The 20,596-nt window shown below is 47.6% G+C and overlaps 1 protein-coding gene across 9 annotated transcripts in view; it reads right to left on the bottom strand.

The window, feature by feature from the left end:
• PRRC2B (proline rich coiled-coil 2B) overlaps window positions 1-12,745 on the bottom strand; it is a 45,161-nt gene extending 32,416 nt beyond the window's left edge. For 5 of the 9 annotated variants that reach the window (XM_051808215.1, XM_051808220.1, XM_051808217.1 and 2 more), the window contains exon 1: window positions 12,549-12,738. The gene's annotated coding sequence lies outside the window, so the exon portion shown is untranslated. Of the gene's footprint in view, window positions 1-12,548 lie in introns of all 9 variants that reach the window. The other 4 variants (XR_007907806.1, XM_051808218.1, XM_051808214.1 and 1 more) reach the window with 3 other exon arrangements.
• Between the last annotated feature and the right edge of the window lie 7,851 nt (window positions 12,746-20,596).

Consider the following 20,596-nt stretch of genomic DNA (forward strand, 5'->3'; position numbering starts at 1 on the left):
TGGATGTGGTTTGTTAATTTTTCACTCTGATCTTTGCTGGCACAACACGCTGTGATTAACACCCATCATGAGGGAGTCTCTTTACTTCCACATTTTGGCTCTTGGAGCCTGGGACAAAGCTGAAACATGGGCAATGCACATCAACTTCTATGTCAGAAAAGACACTTTGCTTACTTTCAGTTGACCTTTCTTTCATTTTTTTTAAAGCATAATTCTGTTCTCAATTTTCTCAAATCTAGGAGCTTAATCTAACCTTTTCACACATAATTTAGATTTCCCGATTTCTTGTTGTAAAGTCTCCACTTCAAGCCTAAAACTGCTGGCAGTTTTATTATACCATCTGCTAGGTCCCATCTTAGGGTTTCAACTCTGTGTTGAAGTAACAAAATGTGATACATGTCCGACCTTCCCACCCCTCACACTTTCTGAAATTCATCAAGCTGAAAGCATTTTTCCAACATAGACAGAAATCACTCTTTCTGAAAGAAACTGTGTCTGACCAGAGGCTACAACTCCCACCAGCAAGGCCTTATCAAACATGATTTCCAGGTAAGAGGATTAGTGCACCACACATTATGTACAAACCAAAGCACAGACTGCAAACATGCTGGATACAGCCAGACTGGGAATGTAGTGCCAACTGCAACTGGCCAAGTAAAGGCCATCTAAAGGCTGCTACCAGGGGACAAGTGTCTGACCAATAAACCTGGCAACACAGTGTTTGTTCTCATATTGCAGGATTTAAATCAGGCCTGTCAGGAGCAAGAATCCATGGACTCTGTGTGCTAAGGTAGCGTGGTCAGGGACAGAGGAAATCTTCTGTCACTCAGTAACAGCATCCATGGGATGCTCAGGAAAAACACCAGGCTCCACAAGATGCCCCTCAGAGCATCTCTGCTGGACCACCACAGGGAGCTGCAGCATGAAGGCCCATGGAGGCAACAGGGCTGGCTGGAAGCCTTGAGGCACCTTTGCCTGCTGAGTAGCAAATGATCTTTGGCTTCAGTCTGGTTCCATCTTTGCTCAGATGGCCTCCATGTGCCAAAGAAAACAACAGCTCCTCCCTCACTTAGCCATTTACACTGTATTTTATTAGTAGGACAGACATAAAAGAGAAAAGGAGAGAAAACACACTGATTAGCACAAACTTGGCAGGAAAGCAGAAGTTGGACTGAGAACAATGAGCTGTTTGAACAGGCAGAACTGTGGGGAGGCCCAGAGCAGAGGGAATAGCAGAGGGTGCTGTGCTGGCAAGAGCACAGCCACCTGCTTTTACAGGTATATTGAGCCTTGCAGAGGGAGCCTGACTTGGGGTCTAAACAAACCACGTCAATCCTGTACCAACCTCACAATAAACCCAAGAAAATCCAGGTTGAGGTTTAGAAAACTTAAACCAGATTAATATTAGCAGGTATTTAAAAAAACCCAATAACAACAAACCACCTACCATATCAGGTTCAGGAGTTATCTGGTTAACAGAAAATCCCCGAGTTCCTGAAAGTCAGTGTGCAAACAGCACACAGGGCCATGCAGCCAAAGAGAAACCCTGACAACAGTTATGTAACCGGGTCTCAGCTGCCTCTTGATTACATCTTATATCATTAAAAGGATGAGGGAGGAATAAACAACCACTTGAGAACAGAAGAGCTGGGGACATGTCGGGATAAAGCCCCTTGTCAAACTTTCTGGGACAGCCACAACTGCTGTCTGGATAAATGAGATTTACTTTGAACTCCTTCAATGCTTTGAAGCTGAATGTGAAACACAGCTTTGTCTGTGTGGTATGTGTGTGTGTGCTCCAAAGGGGGAAGCGAGTCCATGGAGAGGTGAAGCAATTTCCATACAGCACTGAGCCGGATCAGAGCCCAGGCAGGACCCTGCTGCCCATCCCAGCCAGCTGCAGACCCAGGGGTGTATTGGCCAGTGGAATCACTTGGCACCCAGGTCACCCACAGCACTTCAGAGAGGCCACAGAGCCTCCCAGGGCTGGCACGATGCTCGACTATCGACCATCTCCCCATGGCACAGTCACGCAGGGAATCCGGGCAGGGATCATACAGGCCTTCTAGTCTTGCAGAGCACAGCCATTTCTGATAAAAATCGAGTTCATTTACAACTGACCTGCCTGCCTGCATGCTCCTTATTAGGAGAGCATGGAACCACAAGGCACATGCCAATGCTGACAACCGAATACTGACAGCGCCGGCAGAGCCACTGACCTGTGCTCAGGGTTCCCGAGCCCGAGAGCTGACCCTGAAGAAAGCAATATCCCATTACAGAGAAATCAAAAATAAATCAATCCCCAGCATTTCTGCAAGGTTTCTCTCTGGGTTTATAGAGCTCTTCTGGGGAAAGTTTGCTATCAGCTTTAGTACACAGCTTAGCTCTTCCCATTTGCAGGACTAGCAATGTCTACTGTTATATCAAGGGACAGCACCAGAGTGCAAAATACTGAATGGCTCAGAGGAATCACAAAATACTGCAGTATGACCAGTTCCATTAGAGACCCCAGGGTACAAATAACTGCACCAGAACCACTTCCTGGGCAGAGAGCTCCACTGTTCCCACGTCTTCATGTCCACTTTGTGTTGCCCTGGATCTGATGTTTGGGTACTGACCCTGTCTAACTGACTTTTGAAGGGGTATGTTCTAATCCAGAGAGCAACAATGACATTTTAAGACATTTTAATGTCTTAAAGACATTAGATTAATAAGTATGTAAGTCTTGGAGCTACAGCAGGGATCTATCGAGCCTGTCCTGCAAAAAAAACCCCATGAAAACCTTGAGTTACTGGCACTGGTAACAACTGGAAACCCCCGAGCTGAAAACACGGCCAAAGGGAGAGATTCCTGACAAACAGGATTGTCTGCAAAGCTCTTTGTAAATCTATGTATGCAGGAGGCTGGGCTGCTGGTGTTTTAATCACAAGACTTCAATGGAGCTGGAGTACCTGGAAGTCAGCCAGCCTTAGCTGAGCAGGGCAAACAGACTTCTGAAAGGTAACACACACACTAGAAGGAATCACTTCAGCTGCTCGTACACCACTGAGCTCTACACTGAGCACAATCACTGGGGCAAAGGATCCAAGACTACTGCAGACCTTCAGTCCTTGCTCACTTCACAGTAGCAGTCACTAACACAAAACAAAGCACCAGGATGGAGATTAACAGTGAAAAGGTTTTTCTCCACAAGCAGGATGATTTTTGACCTGAAACTTTATACAAATTGTTCAGAAACTCACAGGTTGGAAAAGCTGAACAGTACTTTCAGAAGAGAGAAGTGTTTGGAGTTGATGTTAAACTGAAATACATGATACTAGTAACGTGAAACCTTTTAAAAAACACAGTATAGTTTTACAGGAAGTTAGTGGTGTTCATTCTTCTTTAAATACACACAGTCAATTTTGCTGATACCTCCAGAGCTCAACATTTATCTGTCAACAGAGAAATACCACTACTTCTCCGGGAACCTGTCCCACCAAGAACCACCTATTTGTGAAACATTCACCACCTGCCTCAGCAATGAAAGACACCACTGGCTGCCCTTGGAAGGGCTTTGGTGAAACAGTGTGATCACCTGCCCAGGGGCTTGGTGTCAGATGCACTAATATCCTTCAGAAGACCCTGTCTGGGCCAGGCATGGATCATCAGCCTACCAGATGAACTCAGTTCCCAGGAGACATTGCTTAATAAGGAGGGGAGCAACAGGAGAATATCAGCATACAAGTACAAAGCCAACAGGATCAATCAGAAGAGCTGTGCAGCAGGCAGAGGTTGCAGCAAGAGTCTAAGCCACAAGAAACTGCTCACTGTCATTCTATTGAATTATTTCCAGAGGGAGCTGCCAAGATTTGCTGGTACACCTGAAAAAGGACCTGCCAAGATCTGGATGTAGCACCAAATGTGGTGTCAGAAAATGGCACCAAATCCTGCCAGATAGGGAGAAGCAAGTCAGGAGTCTGCAGTGCAGAGAAGAGATAAAACACCCCATCACCAAGCTCCTGATTCACAAGCTCAATAGATGTATTTGATGGTACCAGTTCCTTTAATCCTGCACAATTCCACCTTCTCTCTGCATTTCCCATGAACCCTGTCTCCTGTAAAAACAGGGAGTGGGAGAACAGGATCATATCTCCCATGATTTATTGCAGAGATATGTTGTTAGCCAAGCAGTACTGGAGGCTGGAGGTTGTCTGCCAGGCTTGCCTGCTGTCCAGCCCCATCATCAGACCTCTCTCTGTGCCAAGCTTCCTGGGATTTGAGGCACAGAGCAGGACCATGAAGAGGGGAGGCAGAGCCTTCTGGACAGTGGATCTGTTATTAACTCTGTGCTGTGGGGCTCTACAGGCAGAGATAAAACATGACAGGGGAGACAGAAAGGGCATGTCCTGTAACACAACCTCATTTTCTCAGTTCTGTCTTCACCAAGCTCACCTGCTGCCCTCTTTTAAATGGACCAACAGGTTGGGAATCACAACTACTGTCACTAAATCACTGCACAGCTCTAGAGAAAACAGATCTTTGCAATCCCAGATCTGGCCTGTAAAATACAGAAGCTTCACCTCTCTGCTGAACAGCTTTTCCAGTGCTGGGAAGGCAGGCAGAGAAAGGCAGCCAGAAAGGGTGGAATTGTAACTTACTGTAAAACAGATAAAGCAGATCGGGGTCTGGAGAATAGCTCAATTGTATTTACACAAAAACATTAACGAGTTCTGTGGTCCCTTCTGTGCTGGCTGGACAGACAATGCCACACCCTGGAAAGGAGCCCTGACCTCCAGTAATTGAGGATGCAGACAAAGAAATAGTTCATCCTGAGTATGCAAGACTATGGCACAGAGCAAAAAAAATCCCATCAGAAAGCTGGTCCACAGCCCACAGAAAGTACTTGTGAGATCCTGTGCTCATGAAACTCCCCCTCCTTTTCAAGTAACAGAAAACCAAAGGTGTGCAGTTAATCCTTTCCTTGAAAGGAGTGTCTCTCTACAACAGCCCTCCAGAGAAACAGAGCCAGTTTCCTACCCATCTGCCCCATCATGCTGTAAAGGAGGAACTGACCCGCTCGCTCGTGCCAGCTTGTCAGGAAGGTATAACCTTATCTCCAACCCAAGAGGAAGTGCTGCAGGGCTTTCTTATCATCCCTCAGAATCAAGAGCTGAATGCTGCAGGGAAGCAGGAAGGTATCTCGTGGAACAACCTGCAGGCATCAGCTACCAACATTACACTCCCTGCCCTCTCATCCAGGCCGTGAAGACATCAAACAAGGCAGGACCCAGCACCATCAGGCTCTGACTTCCTGACCTCCTGGCAGGTACTTCTGCAACAAGACACAGTAGAAATAAAGGAGCCTATTTCTTTGCCTTTTCACATTTCAGAGGCAAAACCCGGGGAGGACAGTGCAACTCAGTTCAGCAAGAACCATCCGTGGCCTCAAAAGATCCATATCTCAACCCCTCTGCTACAAGAGGAAAGGGAAGCAACCTCATGATCTCTGTGAACTGCCTGCCCAACAAGGCTCATATTCAAGTGTAAATCTAAAGATTTGTACTTAAGTTGTACTTTAGTTCTGGTTCTTCCACAAGCAAAGCCCAGAGCTGAAAACACACTACCCACAGCCTCCAAAGTGATTCTGCCTTCCACTCTGCCCTGCTCCAGTTCCTCTGAGATGTGAATGTCCAGAGGGAACACACAGATACAACATCCTGCTCCCTCAATGCCAGAGCAAGGAAGCTGATCACAAGTGAGCAGTTTAAATCCAAATACTAAAGGAATACCTGGCATAATGCTCCGTTGGCAAAACTTGTTCAGAAAGCTCCTGGCAACATTCAGCTGAACTGTAAGGTAAACTGGGCATTTAGGTATCTGAGCAACAGCAACAGACTGTGAGTAGCTGGTAGGGATCTCCTGATGGGTAGGTAACAGGGCTGGTACTATCAGTCCTATTTTACCTGGGTAACCAAGGCAGAGGAACAGTTTGCTTAACTAACACCACAGAGAGTAAGAAGTCTCAGAGCTCAGGTCCCTACCCCAGCCACCAAACCTCCATGCCAAGATCCTCAGAGAAAATGTAGCTCTCGATCACAAAGGAGAAGTTGCAAAGATGAGTCAAACGAGGAAGGAATGCACTGCAGCAGCACCTGCCACATCCAGAACAGCCTCTTCCAGTGGAAGAGGTTGTTCACTGCATGTTAAGGTCATGAAATTCCCTTAGCCCTGAGACTTCTGCAACACAGACTTTTAGAAGTCATCACAGCAATGATACCCACATAACCCAGGTGAGACACAGTAAGAGTAGCACAGGTGAAACACCAGTGTGCTGCCAGCTCCAGAACCCAAACTTGAGCCTCCAAACCATGAGACACACCTCACCCTACACAACCCTACACAGCCCTACACAGCCAAGGCCACAACTGGCCACTGGAATAATAATTCTCTGTCAAACATTTCACTAATCCTTCACCTGGTCCCAAGCTCAGCAACTTATTCTGTCTCTCAGTAGTGAACATAAATTTTATAGCAAACAACCAGAGAGGAAATTAGAGATGTCACAGCTCCAAGAGATGAAATCAGAGCAAAGCTGGCAGTGCTTTGGGTTAAACAGTCCTTTTTTCAGGAACAGATACAGCTCTTTCCACACAAATGCCATCAGCTGTTGAGTAAGCTGCTCTGTTTTCTCTGCAGTCTCAGGAAGCATCACACTGGAACAGGGAGGTGGATGTTTACCTTGTGCCCGATGGGCCTCACTACCAAATCTGGGCTCTGGTCACCTCTCTGCACTCTGAAGCTGCCTGCTGACTTCAGGGCCTCAGCTCCCACTCAGGTTATGCACAGAGGGTTATCTTTATGAAGAGATAAAAGCCAGTGCTATTCATCTGCAGGTCGTAAATGCCAATCCCTCACTGCACAGGCAAGGCAGAGGTTCCTGTACACCCCTGCTGAGCAGATCCCTCCAGTCCTGTTCCTCCCCAGGGTGCTGCTGGGAGCTCCTCTGGCAGGTACTCACACTGCAGGGTACAAAGCTGCCCTGGCAAGAGCTGAATAGCTCTTTTCTATCAGATTTCTCCCAATTCCCACAGCCATCAGGACCGAGGCAGCCGGTTCAAACCATTAATAAGATGTCAAGCAGTCCAGACAAGCCTGCAGTTCATAAACACTGCAGATACTGAAGCTTCCAAGCAAGCCTTCCTCCGGGTTCCCCAATTTTAACAGCATCAGGGCAATGCAGCATTGCACAGCAATTCTCCTTGCAGGAAGCCTATTCATAGAAGCCATTTGCACCACAAATGAATGCCAAGGATGCTAACAGGAATCTGATGGGAAAGGGACAGAGGGACAAAGCGGTAGGAAAGCACCTTACAGCAGCGTGATTCAGTCCTCCTAAGAAAGGAGCTTTAGACATCTTTAGGAAGCTTTAGCTCTTCTGGAGAGCTCAGTAACCCGGGCTATGCCCAGGACATCTGGACTACCCCGAGCCAGACAGGAAGTGAAAACATTTCACAGATGCTTTAATTTACATAGATATTTGCAGTGCATAACTGACAAGGTGTGTAAGCGTCATCACTTCAGCTTCCAGATAGGAAAACGACACCACAGAACTCTGCAGCTCTGCTAAGCAGCAGAGCAAGAAATAGAGCCTTCATCTCCTACTTTCTGGGGTTGAAAACTACGCTCTGAATCACACTGCCTGCCTTCCTGATGCTGTGGGGCCAGCAGCAGCATGAAGCCCTGCTCCAGAAGAGTTCTGGAGGAGCAGGTCTCTGCATGCTGGGATGGGGAATGCTGCAAACACCTCCTAAATGAGCCATCCCATCCACTGCTTTTGCTGCAACAGGATCACAGGCCTCACTAGAGGCAACACTTTGCTCTAGTGTTGTTGATGCAGAACACCAACACCATACCAACACTCAAGATCTCATGAATCCGTTTCTGAATGACAGCTCTTGAAGCTTCAATTGCTAGGTGGGAACTCGATTCTTTGGTTATTTCAATAAAAGATAAAACCATACTTCATACTATTGTAGCCATGAAGAGACATCTCTTGAACATGTCCCTACTCCCCTGCCTGCTTCACAGCCCACTCCCAATGCTGAACAAGATCACTCAAGGCTTCTGTACAACCTCCCAGCCCACATACAGGTAGGAAGAGCTGAAGAACTTACCCCACAGCAGAACTCTTGCAAAAAAAAAAAAAACAACAACCAAAAGGCTATATTCCCACACAAGAAGTGCCTGGGGGAGGCAAAGTCCCAATGCAAGCTCTTCAAATCTGTCTGTATTCAGTGCTTGGAGCACCATCACTACAACTCCTGCCTAAATGTCTCAATGGCTACCCAGGAAGGGTTCCTCCACCAAATCTCTTCCTTAAGGGTGCTAACTCCACAAATACTAGGTAGTTTACTCCTCTTAAGTGCCACCCACCTGAAATCTAAAGGCTGTTGAGGCTGCTCCCAACAGCTAATGGAAGCCTGGCAGACATCTGAAGAACTACAGCCCAACAGAGTGGTCCTCTTGGCCAGATCCTGGGGGGCTGTTAGCAAGTCTTTGCTTTCTTCCTGGTTATTTTTCCTGTATTTCTTCACATTTACACCAAGCTCACCTTCACCTCCTCCACCACGTTTGCACATTTCAAACCTGGCCATTACCTCTTCCCTTTCACTCAAGGTACGATTCTTTTCATCAGTTCTCCCCAAATTCATACCTCTAGTCTCTTAAAGGTGTAACAGTGAGCTCTCTCGCCCCTTCCAGCTTATCAAAACTTTCCTGAAAAATTCAAGAGTTCAGAACCAAAACACAGACACTGAATTTGGGTGCAAGAACTGCAGAACTGCATATACACCTTATAAAATCTCAAAAGCACCTCCTGTCCCCACAGACCCCACAGCACTGCAAGTCAAGCAGCTTCACAAGCAACCAATGCCACAGGTAAATACAAAACAAACCAGGGCTACTAGAGCAGCCTCCAGTCCACTTCAGTTGTGGTCCAAACGCTCCCAGACAAAAAAAAACAGGTCAGGATTTACAGCCATACACATCTGAACAGCTTTGCTCCGAAATAAACAGCTCAGAAGCTCCAACCTCTGTTAACTTCTGTGCAGGAAGCAAATGTGTATGCAGAGAACATCCTAAATTCTAGTACAAGTTACTAACAGAACATGAGCCAAAGCTACATTTCAGTGAGGCTGAATATTATAATATAATCTCCTGCCTTATTTTATCTTCATGTGGGAAAGACCAACTCTTTAACCAACCCAAAAGTGTGCAAAACCCCCTTCAGAAGGTGCTTTCCAAGAGCACTCTCATGACTTTGATAACAAAATCACTAGCTCTGCAATGGAGAGCTGCAGCTGCCCAGCCTTTACCTGGTCTCTGTGCTCTCACCTCATTGTCTGATACCTTAGAGACCCACAGTTGTATTTCTTCTGTTTCAAATGACAAACCAGTGATAAGGAGCTGTGAAATTATCGACCTCTTAGGAGAATGAGTCAGTGCCACATGAAAAACAAAACCCACTTACAAGGCATGATCAGCTTAAGAGCAAGGCCTGATACTGAGAAAACAGCTCAGTGCCAAGTTGCAGAATAAATGAGGAATGTAGTAATGAGGAACACGGATGACCAGAGAGGTTCAGCCCTTGGAATAAACCCTCTCCCTCCCTCCCCTGAAGTCACCGTCCTGTATCACTAAGTTTCTCCTGTTCATTTTGCTTCTATTTTCCCAACAAGAAAAAAACCCCACCACTACAAGTGGAAATGCCTCTATAGCACAATTTCTTTGTAGACTACCATCATAAAAGAAAAAAATAATTTAAAAAGGCTTACTATTATTTTCAGTGCAGCAGCACTTAAAAGTTAGCCCAGCTCACCCACAAATACTTCCAATTAGTCAGGTGAGCACAATGAAGGCCTTGAACAACCAACACTCTTGAATCTTGAACGGGCAGGTAATTCTGTATTGGACTGTACAGCTCAGGCAAACCAGAGCAGCACCAGGGTCCTTGTTTTCCCCAGCCACACCTCAGGTGTGACCCCAGCAGGACAAGAAAGGTGTGGTACAACCATCAGGTGCTCTGGAACCATCCCTGCCACACACACTGAGGGTTGTCTGTCTTTACACCATCACTCAGGTACCAGCTCTGTTAGACAAACACAGACTCTAATGCCACCCCTACCTTCAGAAGGTTGTTCCAATAAATTAGCCTTTGAAGTTAGGTTTTACACAAAGCTTTATTAAAAGGTCACTGTAAAGCAAAATAATTTTAATTAAAAAAATATTTGGGAACATCACTCATATTCATTGAAACAAAAATACTTTTAAGCCCTGCATCCCCTTTCCAGCACTTGTATGGAGCATTTACTTACTTTTCCTCTTTCAGCCAGTTGGCTGAGTTGCCCTTTTAAGCTCTCATGCACACACAGAAAAATAAAAAAAAAAAAAGCTCAGAGTTCATTTAAAAAAAATGCACTCTAAGACCAAAATAAAATTCTCCAAATTTAGAAAAAAACAAGGCACCAAGGCACTTTATAATGACAACTTTGGAAACCTGTATCAAACACACAGTTTACTTTCTTTACCTTTTTTTTTTAAGAAAGGTATCTGTCAAGTCATGTAAAAATATATCTTCTTAACAGTGAAAACTGCTGAAAGCAGCCTCAAACATGTGATAGATATCTAGTTTACTCAGGCTGTGCAGAAAAGCAGACCAGTCTAACGAACAAACAAAAAAAAAGAATCAATTTGCACTCAAGGTACTTATCAAATTAAGCACAAAATCAAAATACAGCTAACAGCAGATGTAATCACACTGGCTTGAGGAAATGTGTAATTAAAAAACCCAAAACCAACAGAAACAAAGCAGCAACCTCCCATAATATTTGTGATTTGTCCAAGTATTATTTTTAATCTTAACTTTTTAACTGTAACAAGCAAAACACTAGACCATTTCAAAGAGGTCATGTGGGAGAGGTCTTGTTTATCGTACCACCCAAAATACTCTGTTAGCTACAAAGAATTTAAGAACTTCTTAAGCTAGACACCTGAAAGAAGCAGCATCACCTATGATGAACTCACAAAAACCTCCTGATGAGCTCCTGATAACACCCAGGCTCATTTACAATGTTTCATTTAGAGGGCAAAAAGGCAGGTAACTATTTAATCTTTTCGGTCAGGAAGCCTGAAAACATCACTTTCCATCCTCTCCCTAAATTCCACTTTCAGGATATGGTCTAGGCCTCCCTACCTCTTCCAGGTGACTTTACTCCTCAGTCCCTAGAGGACTGGGTTGTAGGACGCTGGGGTTTGACTACCCCAGTGGCAACTGAACATGGAAAAGGCAGGTAAGTCTGCCAGTTTATATCTGAAAAACCTCCTCATCAGAAGCTGATTCTCCAAACTCGGGCTCAAGGCAGGGACCAGCTATTTATACACCATGGAAGGGCCATTCCAGTGGAGGCCTCACTTGCATCTTTTCAAGACAAGGCTTAAGCCAAACAAAACTTCCTCTATTAACCTGGATTCAGTGCTGGAAGGGGTGGGATGCCTTCCCCCTAAGCAGAGGATGTAGACACTGCAATGTGCTTATACTTTATACCTGTTCCTAGAAAGAAACAAAATTACCAAAGTCCTGAACATCTATGTTTATTTTACCTTATCACCCCAAACACCATTAACATCAATATACAAACATTTCATAAGATGATACTCAGTATCTCACCCTTTGCGCGTTCAGAAGACTGAAACAAAACAAAACAACTTTCCTTACAAGCCCCACAACTCCCAGCTCATTCAAACCGCTTTCGGCAGCTCCGACTTGGGAGATCAGGGGGTTTTTGTCACAACCAACACGACTAAAACCACCCCCCCTCGTGAAGATGCTCAGCACGAGTCCCGGGACCCGCATTAGGGGGGCACAGCTGCTCCCACACAGAGATGAAAAACCTCCTTCCTGGACAAAAAAAAACACAAACCCTAAAACATCTTTTCAAACCCACCGAACCAGCTGGCCCAGCGCACAAACTCCATCCTCGCTCCCCCCCCTCCCGGCCCAGCCGCATTTCGGCCTCAGCAGCCCTTTTGTAGCTCCCGCACAACAACAAACCGGCCGAGCCTTCTGGATGCCACCCCCCCCCCCCTTGTTTTGCTGAGACACACACACACACGGCGCGACAAAAATATCTTTGTGTCACACTCCAGACGACCAAGAAAAACAACCCGCCTTTGCGGCGGGGACCCCCCGGCCCGGCTGCTGAGCGGGGCGGGGGCGGCTCGGCCAGCGCGGCCCCCCCGGCCCGGGGGGCTGGAGCCCGGACAAGGGGCCCCGAGGATGGGGATCCCGCCGGGGATGGGCCCGGGCAGGCCCCGCACAACAACCACGGGCGGCTACCCCGGCCACAAACCGCGGGGGTCCCCCCGCAGCCGGCCCGAGGCGAGCAGGCCGCGGGGTGCCGCAGCCGCTGGCCCCGGCTCCATTTTAGCGCTGCCTCGTCCCACCTTCCCTCTCCCTTCCCCTCCCTCCTCTCTTCTCCTCTCCCCTCCCTCCCCCCGGCCCCACTCACCGCCCCGAATATCCGCGGCCGCCGCCGCCGCCGGCCCCCGATACCCACCTGTGGTGGTGGCGGGGAGCCGGGGGTGCCTGCGGAGCCGGGTGCGGGGGGGCGATGGGCGCGGGGCGCGGCGGATGGCGGCGGATTGCGCGGGGCGGCGGCGGCGGCTGCGGCCGATCCGGGCACTCGCTGCCTCCTCCTCCTCCTTCTCCTCCTCCTTCTCCTCCTCCTCCTCCCCGCGGCCCGGCCCGGCCCGCGACCAGCGCCGCCTGCAGGGCCCCGCCGGCACCGCAGGGGCGGCGCAACATGGAGCGGGAGGAGGAGGAGGGAGCGGGAGCGCCCTCGGGGACGAGGGGACGGGCCAGCGGCGGGCACGAACGGGGTGAGGGGTCTGGAGCATCTCTCTGAGGGAGCTGGCCTGGCTGGTCTGGAGAAGACTCATTAGTGCATATAAGTATCTCAAAAAAGGGTGTCAGAGGATGGTGCCGGACTCTTTCCAGCAGTGCCTGGCGTAAGGATGAGGAGCGATGGCCATAAACTAAAACACAGGGATATGGGTTTTTTTCACTTTCACTTCAATACGAGAAAGAATTTCTTTATGTTGAGGGTGGCAGAGCACTGGAACAGGCTGCCCAGGGAGGGCGTGGAGTCTCCTTCTCCGGAGACATTCAAAACCCACCTGGATGTGTTCCTGTGTCACCTGCTGCAGGTGACCCTGCGTGGGCAGGGAGGTTGGACCAGATGATCTCCAGAGGTCCCTTCCAACACTAATGACTCTGTGATTCTGTGAGCTCCTGTCAGAGACAGAGAGCTCCTGGAGCGGGGCCAGTGGAGGACATCGAGGATGACTGCAGGACTGGAGCATCTCTCATATGAGGAAAGGCTGAGGGAGCAGGGGCTGTTCAGCCTCAAGAAAAGACCACATTAATGTGTATAAACATCTCAATGGGGGTGCCAAGAAGATGGAGCCAGGCTCTGCTTTGTGGTGCCAACCACACGGCCACGAGGCAATGGGCAGAAACCGATGCCTAGGAAGCTCCACCTGAACATAAGGAAGACCTTCTTGACTGTGCAGTGACTGTGCTCAGGAACAGGTTGCCCAGAGAGGGTGTGAAATCTCCTCAATGGAGATATTCCACCCAACAGCCACCTTGCTCAGGCTCCACAGTGCTGGAGGAGACCCTGAGATCACTGTCAGGGTTTCCATAATGACATATAAGCCTATAGTTTTATAGGTGTCATATATATAGTTATATGTAGTCCCTACAACCACCCCAGCTTGAGGCACCTGGGGCTGTCTCCAGAGGGGTATCAGAGCCTTTTCCCTCATGTTTTGGTGACCCCGGTGAGAGCCGTGGGATGATGTCAGGGACACTGGGTGACAACAGGCCTGTGGGGATTTCTGTCCAGCCTGAGTGGGACCAGAAAACTCCAGCAAAGGCTGCCTGGTGTTCTCCCCTGGTTTCATGGGCAGCAGGTTCAAAGGAAGAGCTGCCCCTTGGAAGGACTTCAGTCCAGAAATATCTTTTAATTTGTTCTGTCATTAAAGATGATGGAAATTAATGTAGTAGAGCAAGGCAATCACTCCTCTTCCGAGACACTCTACAGAGCCATAAAATACCAGTAGCCTCACAGGCAAATACAGGTGAAAAGAGCTTCAGGTCAACACAATAGGAGCAGCAGTGCTGGCAAGAAATTGGCACTAAAGATAGTGTTGTAAAAGTTGCTGCAAAGTGCAGTTCCTCTGCCCAGGGAATCTTTTATAGCTTGGAAGATGTGGTCTCCTTGGACACAAGGACAGAGCAGCCTCCCTTTAATTCTCCTTCCCTGTCCTGTAACACACACCCACAGGTGTCTGTCAGTGTGACATTTGGTGACAAAAGGCCAGACAAAATGCAGGCACACATGCATTTATTTCTTGGGGACTGTCCAACAGTTCACAAAAATGGTGCACACACACATATATATTTATATATGTGAGTATGTGTATAATATATATGAGACAAGCACCTGGGCAACTGCTGGCCTCATGTAAATGTACTCATTACCTTATTCATGGGTCACCAGTCATGTGCTGTCACCCCATGTCCTTGCCCACAAAGGGAAGGTGGCTTTAGAGGGATTTTGCAGCACATTTCCCTGGTGTAGGAAATGCTGCAGGCAGAAAAATTCCCACCTCTCTCCAGGTTACAAGAACAGTGTAAGGCCGGGCACCTGGATCACTGCTCATGAGAAATGTGTCTAATCTCAAACAGTCATCAAGAGTAAGGCAGAGGGAGGAAATGCATGAACAGCTTTTTGGACCATATGTGGTGTTCCTACAGTTGATCTGCGCTGCTATTAAAGTTGCCAGGCACTGAGCTACCAAGAGATGCACCAGCGCTGCTGAAAACCATCATCTGGTTGTCAGATCCTCTCCCTTTCTAGATATCAAAGCATTACACTACTCCTGCCCCTTTGGTGTCTCATCTCATCTTTCCAGCAGTGTCTTTTTCTTGATTAGGGACAGGAGGCCAGTGCCCTCCACTTCTTTCCTTATAGGAGCCCACCCTCCTTCCTGACGTTACCAAACTCCCGCTCTCCCAGCTCACTGGGCACTCATTAGTCTGGTGCGTTTAGTTTTTCTTCCTTCATCAGTCAGACAAGTACACACAAATAGCTCTTCTACACTTGCTTCCTGCCCATACAAACCTCATTATCCTCCATGAGAGAAGTTAGAGGTCAGCCACTCTTCTGAAGGGTGCCTTTGGTTTGGACTCCTGCTTTTCTCATCCAGCCACCTCGCTCTGTAGGACCATGTGGGTAGAAGGGGAGAGCGAACCATCTTGTTCTGTGCTTTCTGTTTAACATCAAGCACCCAAAGGCATTAACACTGCCCTTGGGGAGGTCAGGAATGTGGGATCCCCTCACTTTCAGTGACTCACACAGCCACCTACAACCCCGCCATCAGCGGGTGACTCACACAGGTTTGTCCAGGTCAGCATTGTGCACACCTGCTGCTGTAATAAGCAGTTCTCCAAAGGTCTCCTGTGCATCTCCAAGGCAACAATCCAGGGCCAAGGGAATAGACACGCCAATTAAAGAAAAAATTAATGCAACCTGTTGTGGAGATCAAAAGGCCGAAGTAAACAAATGGCAGATGATTGTACATTCATTACCAGGTGTGTACACTGCAGTCCCCACGAGCTCCTGGCTTTTCCACCTGTGCCCAGCAGTGCACCAGGGGCAAATCTATGGAACTCTGCAAGTCTCCTGGCTCAGGACAGAATTGAGGCTTCCTTGCCTCTCCCTGTTTAAAGCTGGGCATGACCTGAATAGTGAGAGGACATAGGCGAGAGTGTGGCTCCTCTACATCATGGTCCACTGCATTTTGGTCCGTGGGGACACTATCAGATCTTGGAATAAGGTGAGGAATTTCTGTGCTGCTCTTCAAAAGACCTGCACTGTCTTTCACCTCCCTGTTTATAAACCAAAATCACTGGTGTAAGATGAAAGCTGGTAGGATTAGACCCACAAGAGAGTGCAAGGGAAGAGTGTCAACAGCGAGGAGAGATTTGTGCAGAGACTAAAGAACAGTTTTCAGCTGGATGAAGTTCAGTGCACAGCTCTATGCAGGATCTATTTTGGAAGGACTGCTCACCCATTCTGATTTTTTACCTGCTCCAGAGATCTTGGAAAATTATCCCTGGACAAGAGAGTCAAACTAACGAAGAGTCCTGCTTTCTCTTCCCAGGACTAATTACAAGTGAGAGCAGAAATCCTGCTGTGTTCCTTCCACTAGTGAAAAATCCTATGAAATAGAAAATACCCATTGCAGAGGGCTTACAGCATCTACAGAAATGTCTTGTGGTATAAGGTCTCCTAGAAATAATAGAATTTCTATTACATGCTACAGCTTCTACAAAAATTTGCTCTGAATCCATTGGTCCCTGCCCATGCCTTGCATGACACAGGGTGATTTACAGCCTAAATGCTCCGGTGCCATTTTGCTATCACTCTGCTCAGCTGTAAAAGGCAGCCTGCACCACAGGACAGGGCCTTACTGCCCTCACAGTCGTTCACAAAACTCCACAAACCCTCTGGAGAAAGCAAAGTAATCCTGCTCTGTTCCCCATTTACCCGCACACATTTACCTTACCAGGTCGGGTCACAATCCTTCCAGCTTTCCATCTGCCTCGGACAGCAACCAACATCAGCTGCTGCAGAAGAAACATGCAATGGCCAGTCGTGGAATAACCTGTTCACAGGAGAATATGTTTTCTAATCCCATGAGGTAGGAGCTGGTTTATGCCCTGAAGCATGAAAATCATTTCAAATTCAGTTGTGTCTAAATCAAGAATGCCTCATGCCTGCGCTGACTTCATTAGCTCATCTGAGCCAGCTACGGGGAAATTCAAGCCTCCAACTAAGTGAACAGGGCCTTAGGACCCAAAACCCAGTCAGCAAGAACATCAGTCGAGTTGAGCTGTCATATCTGAGAGGTGGGAGAGAAGACATGAGTAGCTCTGGCAGTTCTCTGTAATCCCATGTATGAGGCTGTGTTATCCAAATATAAGGAAATGCTTTGAAAGCCAGACCTCCAACACAGTAAAGGGACATTGGGTCTGAAATATAAAAGACTTATTTTTCCCCTCTTATTTAAGATCTAATACCAATAGAGATGTTTTCATAAACTTGTTTTTTAAGAAGAATAGAAAGATATTCTGATGAGAGAGGAAGCTGGAGCCTCTCACCTCTCTAAGCTGAAAGAGAGTATAAAATACTGGGAATGGGAAAGGAGTTAGAAAACCCAGGAATCTCCTCCTTTACTCCAAACTGAGTTAATTGTGATCAGGGAAAGCAAAAACTGCAACCCTCCACTCACTCTAACTCACACTAACTCATGGCATGGCCCCTCTGTGTATCTGTTTTAAGTATCTGGTGTGTTGTGACACAATTATGAGGGCTCTGCTTTCAGAGTCAGTTTGTAGAGTCTCATAGATTCCTCCCCCCAGCATCTCTTGAATAGCTGACCCATTCATAGGATATCCAGCCCATCTCTGGCCTAGAAATCGCTGAACCATTGTTTGCATGAAGATTTACCTTACAGGTGGGTGTGAAAACAAGTGCTTTTGTTCTGATGATCCCATTCTCACTCTAAACCAAATCTCACCATTCAGGCAGGACAAAGCCACTGACTCCAGTTCCTACTGTAGGAGACTGGGTACCCCCAGTTATGGTCCTATTTGCCATTTTTAACCCTTCCTGCCCAATTGCACAGGTGAGAGCAGATTCAAGTAGTTACTTATTGCTTCTTCTAGCTACTGGATCAGGTAGAGGCCGTTCCTTTTCCTTATTCCTTTGCAGCCCATGGGATTTGCAAGCTCTGTATGAAAACGAGATGCCACAGAAGTGTTTGTTTGCCAGGCTATTGTTTGTCCTTTTAAAGGCTGCAGACCCACTCCATTCTTCATGAGCAAATGCTGGCTGCCTGAACAACAAACCAAAATGCCTATTTAAGGCACTAAAAAAAGAAATCATTTAAACCAGAGCTGATTAAAAGGAAGAAACTATTCTTCCAGTGAGAAGCGAATTGCTTTCAGCTGGCTTGAGCACTGAGCTTTGCTTGCAACAAGAACCAAATACCAGTTGTCTGATATTGCAAGTATTTTGGAGGCACTTCATCAGCCATGACTTCAGTTTTTCCTTGTGCATAACTGCAAAACAAGTCTACTGCTTCGGCTCATCCTATGATTTTTCCTTTGGCTGTGCTGTTCAGAAACTAGCAGGGTTGTTCTTTGGGCAGCTTTTAAAGCCCAGCCTTTCTTACTACCTCCACTTGGAAGCCCTCACACAGCCTTAGTGCTTAAATAGCAAAAGGTTCAAGCAAAAAGTCAAGAAACACCACACATCTTTCTCACAATGTGCCACCTTGTGTTCTTCAAAAGACTCCAAAGACTGTTAGTGACATGCTGAGTTTTCAACACATTGAAAAAATAGGGAAAACAGGAAGATGGAGGTGCAAGTACTAAAGTTTTGCTGGGCAAAGACCTGGTTTTTTCAATGCAACACTCATTTCCAGAACACACAGAACAGCACTTCTAGAAGCACCTGCTTTTTTCAGTTAGTACCTCTTTTTGCTCTATCAAAGCCCACATTTTTCAAAGAGTTTGGGAAAAAACCCCTAGACAAAAAAAGGCATCCAGTTATTTGGTGTAGGGTCCTAGAAGGTGTATCTCAAAACCCAAGGAATATTTCTGAGAAAGGCAAAACATTCCTGTGTCAAGTCAACCTGTCTGACTCTTATGACAATTCGTAGGCAGATCACTGGATTATACAAATATATCAAGCTTCTTTCAGTCTAAATCTGAAGATCAGCAATTATCCCAAACAACATTAGAGACAAACCTCTGCAGAGCTGATCTGGATATTTTAGCAACAAACCCCACTTTCTCTTTAAAATGCCATTTCATTCCCTCTAGTACATTCATGAAAACTGCAGTAAACTTTGGGGACAAGCTCAGTCAAATATTTGAGGCTGCAGTTAGTCACAAGACCTGCACTGACAAAGGGGGATCCTCCCCAAAAATGGAAAACAAGGATAAGCAAATTCACACTTCTCCCAAATTTATTGAAGGTACCTTAAAGTAAGTGATTTTGCAATGTTGAAAATTCAGTCCAGATTTAAACTAACACATAATTTTGTTTCCTATCTTGAAGCCCTCATAACGACCATAGTTGTGGGTGGAATGTGAGTTCACAGACACGTTTGGGTTCACAGTTCCAACCTTTGACCACAACCATCCAATTCCTTCCTTCCCTGTGTTGTGAGACAGCTGTTGTTTCACAGTTCAAAAATATCTTGCTTCACCCTGCTAAAGAGAACTATCAGCTGCTTCTGAGTGCAGTGAAGCTGACGAGAAGAAGTGATTTTGGTAGAACTGCAACCCCTGCTGTAAGCAAGCCAGCTCTCCCTGTCCCTGCAGAGTGTGGCTCTGATCAGGGATGGGATGATCACAGCTCAGCCAGTGTGTGAATCCTGCACACTGCAGAGCAGGAATGGCAACTGCAATTAACAGGGGCTGCAGGATTCACTTCCAGAGCCCCCACACTAAGGCTGTTGTTTGGAACATCTCCAGAGCTGCCATATTCCCTTTTTTTGGGGGAGAACTAATGAAATAATGCTACTCTTTAGTGAGTGTTTTTTCCTCATAACTAGATTTGTCCCTTCCGTCTCACGAGATCACACCAAGTTCCTTTTGAGTTCAGTCTCCTCTTTAATTATTAACACAATCCCTAAATATTTCAGTGGGTGCTAACTACCTCTGCTCAGGAAAACACAGCGTTTGCTCCAGTGCTCCATCCACCTCGGGCCCCTCCATCCCTGTGTCCTGCCGGGGGCCCTTCGGGAACAGCCAGATGGAGCTTCTCAGGGGATGAGGGCACAGGGCACAGCTCCCGGGACACGCGGGGGTCGCAGGACCCGGGGCATCTCCATCCCGGGGGCTGCTCCGGGCCGCCCCCCCGGGGCCGCGATCCCGGGCGGCGGCGACATCCCGCCGCGTCCCCACTAGATGGAGCGACAAACCCAGCCTGGAGCCGCCGCCGGGCGAGCCCCGCTCCCCCCCAGCCTCCCAGGTCCCGGCTGCGGGGTACCCCGGTGCCCGGGGGGCTGCGAGGTTCGCCCCCACCCCGGCAGGAGCCAGGGCCGTCCCCGCATCTTCCCCCGGGAGCAAAAGGGCTGTGCCGGGGGAACAGCCCAGGGTGGGCTCGCACCTACCGCGGGTGCTCAGAGAGGCAGCCAAGGCATCGAGTAGATGCTTCGCCACGTGGGAGTGGGTTTTGCCCAGTGTTGTGAGCTGAAACTCTTCACTTGGCGCAGGGGGAGGAGAAGAGGTGATGGGAGAGCCCTGGGAAGGAAATAAACGAAGGAGAAGGGGATGAAAGGGAAACAGGGAGGGATTGGAATGGGGCCACGCTGATGAAGTAAATCCATGTTGCAGAGAAGTTCCCTTTTCTATCCACATGGCCCCATGATGGAGCACAGCAGGATGGAAACAACTGCCCTGTTTCAGGACACA

The sequence above is a fragment of the Manacus candei genome, unplaced genomic scaffold (assembly GCF_025592945.1).
Source record: "Manacus candei isolate 608988 ecotype Guabito, Panama unplaced genomic scaffold, ASM2559294v1 h1tg000071l, whole genome shotgun sequence".
Classification (NCBI taxonomy): Eukaryota; Metazoa; Chordata; class Aves; order Passeriformes; family Pipridae; genus Manacus; species Manacus candei.